The sequence below is a fragment of the Sciurus carolinensis genome, chromosome 18 (genome assembly GCF_902686445.1).
Source record: "Sciurus carolinensis chromosome 18, mSciCar1.2, whole genome shotgun sequence".
In the NCBI taxonomy this organism is placed as follows: Eukaryota; Metazoa; Chordata; class Mammalia; order Rodentia; family Sciuridae; genus Sciurus; species Sciurus carolinensis.
The window spans coordinates 8,289,955-8,300,998 of record NC_062230.1 but is presented as its reverse complement, the minus strand read 5'-3'; the positions used below and the strand labels follow the sequence as shown (position 1 = coordinate 8,300,998).

Here is an 11,044-nt window from a genome sequence, read left to right as displayed (position 1 = left end):
CTTCCTTGTTACCATGTCCTGAGCTGCTTCCCACCTCCCACTCTTCTGCAGAGAGGTTCTGCCTCACTTCAGGCCCAGAGCAGCAGAATCGGCCATCTATGAACTGAGACCTCTGAACCCATGAGCCCCAAATAAACTTGTCATTCTGGGGCCTTTATTTTATTCATTTATTTATATGCAGGGCTAGGAATCGAACCCAGTGCCTCACACGTGCTAGGCAAGGGCTCTACCACTGAACCACAACCCCAGTCCTCCTCTGCATCATTCTTGTTGGGTCTTTTGGTCACAGCAATGAAAAAGCTGACTAAAACCCACCATGCTACAGATGAAGAAACCGAAGTCTCTCAAGTCATTCCGAAGAAGAGGCAATCTCTGAAACAAGATTCTAGATACTTGTCCAGTGTGGCAGACACATTGTTTAATCTACTTCAGTTGGTGCCCCTTATATATGTATAAGCCAGATGTTGGGTATGCTTTATATACCAAGAAGTGACTTTTTTTTTTTTTTTTTTTTTTTTTTTTTGGTGGTGGTGGTGGTCCTGGGGATTAAATCCAGGACCTTGTACATGCTAGGCAAATGCTTTTCCACTGGGCCCCAAAGAAGTGACCAGTTCAATAATTTTTGGTGGAAAGGAGTCAAACACTTCAAAGGATTACATCATATTTTTGACAATATGTTGTCAGTTTCCCATGAGATGGTTTATTTTTACATTATGAGCTGTATACATTGTGCCAGTGTCCTTACATAGGACAGCTATTTTGCCCCATTGGTAATTTGAAACAGAGTACGTTTCCTCAAAATAAAATGACAGCCTAGTTCTATAAAATACTTTGACAAATGCATTTCTTATATTACATATCATTACGTATGTAATATTTTGTTCAGGCGTTAGCTGAACATTTAGTAGAAGTAACGTTTGCAGCAGTATATCATGCCATTTTCACAATAAATTTTAAAGTATTTTCAAATAATCTAATCATTCACTTATTACTTTTCTCAAAAGAATAGATCTCTAAGGGCTGGGGATGTAACTCAGTGGTAGATTGCTTGTCTGGCATGGATGTGGCCCTGGGCTGCATACTCAGCACCCCAAAACAAAAACAACACACACACGCACACACACACACACACACACACATATGATAATTATTTTAAAGTTACCACAAGTGGTATATTTGTTGCTCAACTTAAGTTTTTATTTTTTATCCCACATCTGGAACAATGGGATAAAAAGGGTTAAACTGAGTCTGGTATTTCCAACTTAATATTTCCTTTCCTTATAGAGAAGTTTTTTTTTTTTTTTTCTCTCTCTCTAAGCTGGAAATTCCCATTTTTCTTTGTTTCTTATGGTTTCTGAAGAAGGTGTTCCTTATCTTTGGGAAAGAGAAAGAATAACAGAAATGTGATCTACCAACCTGTCCCCCGCCCCAACCCCGTCCCTAATCACACACACCTGACAGGTGTTCCAGGAAGGCTCTTGTTGGCCAAAGCCACATTACCACAGTGCAAATCAATATTTGAATAGTACTTATCAGAAGCTTTCACAGGCGTTAGCTCATCTTGTCCTGGGCGATAGAGAGGGGACCGCAACATTGTTCTGTTCATGTTTTAGTAACCTACTGCAGCTGAATTGCTGGGGAAGGATTGTACAGTCAGGGAGTGTCCACTCAGATCTGTCCAAGGTTTCTTTGCTCTGGACTTTTTCTCTGTCCAGATCGCCCAGGGCTGGAACCTTCTGCGACCTGCTTTTTCCTGCTCCAGCTATCCACCTTGCCTGTGGAGTATCAGGCCTCCTGCAAGCAGGGCCAGTGGACGCTCACAGATGCCATGTGAGTCATCACCAATCCCAAGGTGCTGAGGGCCACAAAAGAGAGTTGGGAAGTTTGATTCTGGTCTAAGATCATGAGGCCAAGAATTGAAAACAACTGGCTGCATCTGTCAACATTCAGGGCCAATTTCCTTCACTGAGAATCTCTTGAGCTCACTTCCAGGATGCATAGAGAATTTCCTTGTGCAACTTGAAGAAGAAAGACTCTATTCTCGGAAAGGAAAGGAATTTCAGCTGAACAATTCCTCCCCTTTCCAAGAGGAAAGGTAGAGAAAGGTCAGCATCACCTCATGAGCAGGTGGCTCTTTGTTTACAGAAATCCCCTAAGGGACTTTGTTTAATTGAGAACATGGCCCCTCTGCATGGCACTCTTTAGACTAGAGGTACAAGTTGGGCCGCTCATTTCCATATTGTCTGCACTCAACACTGAAGTCTTTAGGGACGGGCAATCTAAACAGATAAAAAGTTCAGGGTGAAGAAACCTCAGCCTGGTTTCAGTCAAAGTTGTCCGTATGTTTACTCTTCCCATCACTTCATCTTGCCCAACTGCAGTAGGTCACTAAAAAAATACAGAGTGAGTGCATGTGTTTATGTGAGTGAGTGTATGTGTTTATGTGCCCTATGAAGCACACCCCTGGTGGTTTGCCAAGTAGTATTATTTATTTATTCTTTTTTGTGTGCTTGTGGTGTTGGGAATCCAACCTAGGTCCTTGCTCACGCTAGGCAGGCACTCTACCACTAAACCATACCCCCAGCCCTGCTAAGTACTATTTAAAATGTGAAGAATTTTATCTAAAAATCTGAGTTTTTTTTTTTTTCCTTCAAAAAATATGATGGTAATTCCAAGCTCATACTCTGCTTAGCAACACTAGTTTGAAGAGTGAAGGCCTCCCTCAGCCAGGTCACGTGCTGAACAGATAAACAGTTTCCCACAGTTCCACCTCAGGGAACAAGTGAATTTATTCCAGTCACTGACAGCCTGGTCTCCGTGGGCTTTCAGGGAGGAGGGTGGGGAAGATTGACAAAAAGAATTCACCACTCAGTAGAACAAAAGCTCCAAGAGATTGCTAGGATCCTAGAGGAAAGGAGATGTGAGAAAGGATTTGGAGGAAGCAGAAGGCTTGAAAGGAACTAGGGAGGGCTAGCTTTAGAGAACTGACCAGGGGTAGAATCCTTATGGTTCAGAAACTTAAGAATGTTCAATGCTCATCTTGAGGTTGATTCCAGTTCTGTGTTGTTATAATCTTTCCTGTTTATTCAGAAACCAAAGATAAAATCTGTTGTGCATGATAACCTAATGTTTGTGGACCTTTCGGGAAACTGGAAAAGGGGCTATTTCAAGCCAGGGGACGCAAAGAAGATGCAGAAAAAACAGCAGGAGAAGCAGCTTCAACCCAGTCAAACTCCTGGGTTTTGAACAATATGTAAAATAATATAAATATGTATTTATATTAAGAAAACTCATAGGAAAATAATAAATTAAAGCCATTGTGGTTGTGTTAGGGTGGAGGGATTGTAGGTGATTTTTTTCTCCATTTTGCAAATTTCCTTTAACGACTCTGTAATTGATTTTTAGTTTTGGAGTATTTTTTATACAGTTATCTCTCCGAGCAGTAGCAATCATGCAACCAAGCAACTCAGTTCAGTCTCTCCCACCAACTTGTCTTAGAACATAGAGGACAGTCACAACCACTGAAGCCTGTGGTCACCTTTAGACAAGGCAGAATCTTATTCCTGATACACACACACACACACACACACACACACACACACACACACCACAGAGGTAAAGGTGAGGGCGCTAATTGTTGTAGGTTGAGAAAGCACCTTGAAGGCAAAAGTGTCTGTGATCACTCTGAACACTGCTTTTAAACTGTTATAATGGCATATGCCACCTAAGCAAAGCGCAGAACCTTATAACTAACTTGTTTGTGGAAAGATGTCCTTTGTCCACAGGCCAAGTTTTTGAAACCACCCACTCTATTGGCATACCTCTCCAGGGCCCTGAGAGAAGCTACTAGGGAAGCTTCCTGAAACCAGCCACCCCTGGCTTCACTTTGATCTTTCTCTGTCTACACCCTTGCTTCAGTTCCTCTGCCACACACATACAATTACTATTATTGCTTGATAATAACTATAATTACTACAAAGACTACCAGAAATGGAAAAGACAGGAGAAACTGAATTCTCATATGTTTGAGCTGGAGAATCTTTGTTTCAGGAAAAGCCTGTACGTCTCTCCCATCTGTCCTCGCATTAACTGGAAGCAGACAGGCCCAGGGAGTTCCCCTCAACGCTGACAGCTTGACCACTCAGGGTCAAGGGCCAGGTCTAGAGATCCAGGAACCGAGATGCAAAGTCCTCCCGCGCTCCTAGAGCGGACCCGGAAGCTCGGCGCGGTCCCGGAAGACGAGGTGCTGACATACTTCCGGTCTTTGTGACTCATTGTGTCTGTGTGGAGGCGTCGGGAGGGCCTAGGTCGGTGTGCGGTGCCTTTCGGCCGGCCTGAGCCCCAGAGTCAGCTCCCCTTTCTCGCCCAGCACCCCCAGGCCGCTCCCGGGGCACACGGTGAGACTTGGGGCCGGCCTCTGGGGAGGGCGGGCGGGCCGCAGGGGTGTGTACGTGGGGTGGGCGCTCCAGCTGCGGCCCGGGGATCCCCTCCGGCGGCCCCGGCGGAGGGCGAAGCGAATCCCTGCCCCTGCCTCCTCCCCAGGCCCGGCCTTAGGAAGCGCTGTCTCCCGGGGAGACGCCCCTGCCCCACTCCCGGCGAGGAGGGAACAAGGGTTTCAGTGACCGGGTCGCTCGGAGACCTGGCGAGAAGCCGTGTGAGGGCCCCTTCCGGACTCCTAGCCCGCAGTGTCGTCATCCTAATTTGACGTTTCTGAGGACCGGGTCCTTAGCGAACTGACCCCTGTCTGATTTTTGACTCTCCCGTCGTCGCCATTTGCTTTGATTCCGGTGAAGGGTTTTGGGGTTGGCTCCCCCCTCCCCCCCGGGTCCTTGAGGACCTTGAGGTGAAAAATGCGGAAGGCCGAGAGCTGGACACGTTTTGAGATGCCGCATGTTTCCAGAGCACCTGCCCCCCCCCCCAATCCCCAACACTGAGCAGTGATTGAAGAGTATTTGAAGCCTGGTGGATAAAGATCTAATAGCGATTATGGACACCCCGCTCTCTTTTAGCTTTATGGAATGCTTGAAACGCTTTTAAAAATGAGTCGTCCGGAGGTTAGGTGAATTTTTCAGTTCATCCTGCTTGACTTGGAGTGGGTGAGGAGTGAAGAGAATCTGTGGAAATCACACCTGAGCCCTTAGGAGACTGATTAGCTGAATGTCCTTGGATAAGACAATACATCAGGTCTTAATTTTGTCATCCATAAAATTTGATTTTCTCAAAAGGTTCTTCCAACGTTGAAATGATTTGATTCGGTCAGCCGAATTGAAAAAAATTAGCTGCAGTTTAGCCTGACACTCCCCCCTCCTTCCTCTCCCTTTCCTGCAGTGCCTTCAGTACACAAAAAGATACTTTCATTATAGAGAGTGGCAGTTACATGGACTGGAACCAAAGAAAGCATTTATTGTACCGGCCAGTGCTAGGCGGATTGGAGGCGGTCAATAAATACTTGTTGAATTGTGGAGAAGTCATTGTAACCACATCAAGAAAACACTGTTAATATATATGCTGGCCAAATGTAGAGAAATAGCTTAATTAGGTAGGGAACCACAGTGAAGATTTGCTCCAGAATGTTTTTCCCACGTATATATCCCTTCTGCATCACTACTCCAAATTCTTGTTCATTATTTTAGGTAGTTTTTCACCAATCTCAAAATGCAGACAGGGAAACCAGCCACTTAATACTGTCATCTCTTGCTGATTCTCTGCATGACCTAAGCATTTAAAAATTTTCAAATATTTTATGTTACATCTAACTACAAGTAGATTAATATCATGCTAAATGTTACATTTTCATTCTGTGGTAGAATCAGTTCTTTGGATACCTAGTTTTCTTTTAACGGTAGCTTTAAGCATTTGATATCTCTGTTTAAAAAGTGGGGTGGAGGAGCAGTTTATTGAAACTTTGAAGACTGTGCCCTGGAAAACATACTGGGCCGTTGAGAAAACAACCTTTGAAATAAACTGAGCTTGTAACCCAAGACCTTTTTGTCGGAAAATTGTTTATTTTTATCCTTGGTGAAAAGTGGTTGCTTGAGGTAATCTTATCTAAAGTGAACAGTGTGTCAGAACATTTTTCATTTCAGAGGGACTCACTCAAAAGCTAGTTTTCTACTCTTACCCCTCCCATGATTTGACTCGTAAGAATACTGAATGCCAGACAAGGTAAATAACTCACCTAAGGATGTGTAATTTATGTGTGGGAGACCACATTCACTTTTTTTGAACTGCTTTAAGATTTCTCCCACTGCTGATCTTTTAAGCAGGCTGAAAATTGGAGTATACAGTTATATCTATTGTTTATTTTTTCTTTTAATTAAAATTTCTCCAGGGCCTACTAGATACCAGACACTGTTTTAAGTGCTCTCTCTATGTTAACTCACTCAATTCTGACAGCTCTATGGGACAAATGCCATTTTTTTTATTCCCATTGTACAGGTGAGGAAACTGATGCATAACAAGGTTAACATGCCAAAAATCAACTAGTAAATGGGGAAGAACTAACAAACTCCTCCAGGTACCCTATAGAAAAAATTTGAGGACAAGATTGAATGCAGAACGGGCAAAGAATAGTAATATTGTAAATTCTAGTATTAAAAAAAAAAAAAATCACCACTAATGCTTTACAAGGAATCTGGCTAAGTGACCTAAGTGGAAATAAACATACTCTTAACAATAGTCTAATTGAGGGAAAAGGCAGGAAAAATCCTAAAGAATCCTAAAGAAAGAAGCAGAATAAGAAATTACACAGCAAATACTTGGCAAAGACTTAGGGTCTTTAGAGGCTGAAGGGAAGAGTGTGCTCAGGTTATCTGGGGGACTGTTGAGAAAAACTCACCCCTTCCACAGCTGTTGAAGCTCTTCTCTGGCCCAGAGTAGGAGCAGAGAAATATTGAGTGTAAAGACCTGTCCCAGTTGAGAACAGATGAAATGGGATTGTGTCCATTGTCCTTGTCTCTGTCCCTTTGTGTCTCACATCCTCCTCAGAGTCTCTTCCTATTGATTGCCAATGACCCAAGCAGTGTCCTGCTTCATAGCTATTGAAATAGGATAAAACTTTCACAGTAGAGCTTTCTGATAGCTGGTCCATCTACCCCACTAGTTCTACCAGGTTCCACTTGCATCTCCAACTTTGTCCCCTCTTAGGGCCTCAGTCACACAGTGACCCAGGTGAAAAGAGTAGATGGCATATGAAGCCTATTCCTGAGTAGTCATTCTTCATACTCACCTTCATTGGCCTTTATTTTAGAAAGGATCTATGTACCCAGAAGCCCTTCCTTTCCCCACATGTTAAAATGGTTTGATAGCTTGCACTGAGGAGTCATACTTAATTTCAAACCTGTCTCTGCCATTTGCTTGCTCTGTGCCCCAGGTGAGTTATTTAATGTCTGTAAACCTCAGTGAGGTGACGATTGTGGCCAGTGCTTAAGATTGTTGTGTAGTCAAGTGAAATGCTTAATGTAAATATCTGGAAAGCACTCAGATAATGCTGACTTTTACTATTATAGCTATCAGAAGGTTCTTAAACAGTGATGAGGGGCAAGTGGTATTTTAGCTTGACTTTGAAGGATAAATAGAATTAGAAAAGGCAGAGAGAACTGGAAGGAAATTCCAGCCTTTGAGTATGATTTGAGGAAACAGTGGCTGCCAGAACACAGGGCATCAGCAAGACCTGCTGATTAGACATTTTGTTGGACAGGAAGGGTTCTTGGAGTGGGGAGAATAAGGGGAAATTTGAAATAGCTACTGGAGCACATTGATTACAAAGCTGTAGAGTTCGGAAGAATAATCTGAGAGTAAGGTAGTCAGTGAATTGTGGGAGGGTAGAGAGCAAATGAAGACAAGGAACCCAAGAAGAGGCTGGACTTGAGACTAGATCAAACAGTAAGTAAAACAGACTTCTCCCTGGTGCTAGGAGACTGGATGCCTGGAAGGAGGGAAGGAATCAAAGGAGCTTCTGAGCCAAATAAATCTTAATATTAATAGCAATTAATATCACTCATTGCCACACAATAGGCAGTAAGAGGGTAGAGGGGGAACTTGAATAGTTTGGATAGTTCTTGTTCAACTGTACAACTTAATTCTATAACATCTGTACAGAATTTAAATCACCACATTCTAGGAAATAAATACAAAGATGGCTTAGTTGAGAGATGACAGACAGGAACTGCAGCTCAAATAATGAGAATATAATTGCCATGAAATAGAAATAGTACTAAGGATGTTCAGAGGAGGAAGGTAACTTATTTAATTGGGGTATCAGGAGAGATTTGTGCATCTTGAGCAGTAAAAATTCAACCGATAGAGTTGGTACAGTGAGAGATTGTTTACAGCAGAGGAGTGAAGATGAAAGATCATGGCCCATGCTTGGGGAGCATTGATGGACCGCAGAGGCCGAAACATAAGGGAGATAAACTTGGAAGAGGAGAGTGGAGTGTGTTGTGAATGTGAAAGCTCTTGAACACTGAATTGGTAGTAGTACTACACGGATCTTGGTATGTGTGTATTGGAACAGTGAGAAATTTGAGGTAGAGAAGCTATATGGAGCCCAGGTCCTAATCTAGATGAGATAGGGAGCCTGAATTGGGGTGGTAGAAAGTAATTCTGGGAGGCACAGCAAGAGAGTCTGCTTTTCCAGAATGAATTGAAGAAACAAAGGCTTCTGGGAAATATTTTGCCTCCAGCTGGGAAAAAGCCAGCCAAAGAAATGATCTTGGACAACTGCAGTCCCTGCTTCTTACAGAAGCATCCTGTCTATTCTCTATGCTTTAGGGCATTTCCTCCTGGAAGCTCCTTTCTTATACATCTGTCAGTTCTCAGGGCTCCCCTAGCACTTGTGTTGAAACCTGGGAACATTCTGCTTTTTTATTTGCATAAAAGTCAGAATCATGTTTCTCATCTTTTTATTCCCTTCAGCTTTACAGAACCCCTTGCAGATTATTTAGGAAGTAGAATAATTATATCTGTAAGGCCTTTAGAGGGAAAGCTGATCTGGAATTGGAAAACCAACTATTAATTTCAGCAGGCAGGGTGAGGTGCTTAACAGGTCTGAAGGAATCAGCGGGAAGGTCTAGAAGGTGGTTTGTAATAAGATATTTACCAGTTTAAAAATCACTGAAGAAATTAAGGAAATAAAGATAAGGTAGAAAAGTAGTCCTGTGAAAAATCTGAGATTAAAATAATAATCTTTGTAATTAAAACAGTCATCTCCAAACTTTGCTTGCCATTCAAACTTGTCCCCCCTTATCCTTGGAGAAGACATTCCAAAGACCTCAAAACACTGAACGCTATATATGTTGTTGTTTATATGATATGGTCTAATTTATGTTGGGTGCAGTAAGATTAATAATGACAAATAGAACAATGTGTTGCAATAAAGGTTGTTTTAAACTTAACAAATTGTTTATTTCTGTTAATTTTTTGTCTTAAGTTTTCAGACCATGGTTGACTGCAGGTAACTGAAACCTCAGAAAGCAAAATTGCTGCTAAGGGGGACCACTGTACATTCCTATCAGTAGAAACTATAAAAATTATATACATGTACTGTTCTACCAATGTTTTGTGTAAGAAAACAAAATATATGAAGTTATGCTATTAAGTTACCCTAAAACAATTTTTGTATTCCTAATTGTACCTAATCCCTTTCCACCAAAATTCTTAATTATGTTTTAGGACAAGCCATGCCTTTCTAAAAGCTGGGGTTGTAGTTCAGTGGCAGAGTGCTCCCCTAGCATGCTCACAACCCTGAGTTTGATGCTAGTATAAAACTATTTGTTTAATTCACTGGGATACAGCAGTTGGATGATCTATTTCTAAAACTTTAATTTGATGCTTAGTCTTGATGGTATGGAGGTGAAAAAGATATTTCACAAAGGTTTATAGAGATGGAAGAATCCCTTGGCCGTTCAGCTCAGTAACATGAACCACCGTCCATACTAAATATTTGTTGTTGAAATTCAGAGTGCATTTTTATTTTCCATGACCTTTACTCATCAGTTTGCAGATTAATCAGAAGGTTGGGTTTTCTTTATTTTTTTACAGTCTTAAGTCTATAAAATTTTAAACAGGTCAGAAAGTAGTTCCAAGTTTTTAAAGAATGTACAAAGATTTTTTTTTTTTTCAGAGTACTTGTATCATTTTTGGCAGTTAGAATTACATAATAATGGGAACCTTGTGCATCTGTTCCCTTAATTGTTGTTGCTATGCTTTTGCTTTTTTTTTTTTTTTTTTTTTTTTTTTTAAGCCAGCTGCTTTCTCACTCACTGGTGACTTTTTGTTTAGATTGATTTTAGTTTTTACCTCCTACTCTGGCTAACACTTCACTCTCCACAGAAGCTTCAACTGCCATTTTCTTTTGTGTTTGCATCACGAGAATTTCCTCTAATTGTAGTCTGCAAGAATCTTTAAAGTTGCTGGTCTCTTTTATGAAGGTGAGGTTAAAGATAGATAGGATAGTGACTGAGATTGTAGCTCAGTGTTGGAGTGCTTGCCTCGCTCATGTGAGGCCCTGGGTTTGATCCTCAGCACCACATTAAAAAAATAAATGACTGAAATATATTGTGTCCATCTGCAACCAAAAAAAGAAAAAGGATAATCAATTGTATCCCATAAAAGTAATAAAAATCACTAAATGATACATTAGCAAGTCTGGGGCTTCAATTTTTACTTCCTGTTGACTACACTGGGTATTTACCTGCTACCAAACAAATTAATCAAATGTCTAAGATTCAGTTATGTCATCTGTCAAATAGTACTGATAGTTCTGCCTCCCTGCTGGGGTTGTTGCAGGGACAAAAGAAGATTGTGCTTACCCTGGTGCTGGGCACCCTGCTAACAGCCCTCTCCAGGCTAAGCACTGTAAATGCAGCATTTCATTACCTGCTGGCCACCTGGAGAGAAGTTGCTGTGACTCCCCGGGAACACCCTTGGGGTGGAAGTTGCCTGTTTGAGTTTTCTATTTGCAGACCTTTATGTATGGAGTGACAGTGGAGACAGTGAGACTCTGTGGGGTTGTTGGTTGGGTTTTTTTTGTTTTGTTTTTTGT

The 11,044-nt window shown here is 41.8% G+C and overlaps 1 protein-coding gene across 1 annotated transcript in view; it reads left to right on the top strand.

The window, feature by feature from the left end:
* Positions 1 to 4,251: 4,251 nt before the first annotated feature.
* Zscan21 (zinc finger and SCAN domain containing 21) overlaps positions 4,252 to 11,044 on the top strand; it is a 40,335-nt gene continuing 33,542 nt past the window's right edge. The window contains exon 1 of the mRNA XM_047532859.1: positions 4,252 to 4,397. The gene's annotated coding sequence lies outside the window, so the exon portion shown is untranslated. The remainder of the gene's footprint in view (positions 4,398 to 11,044) is intronic.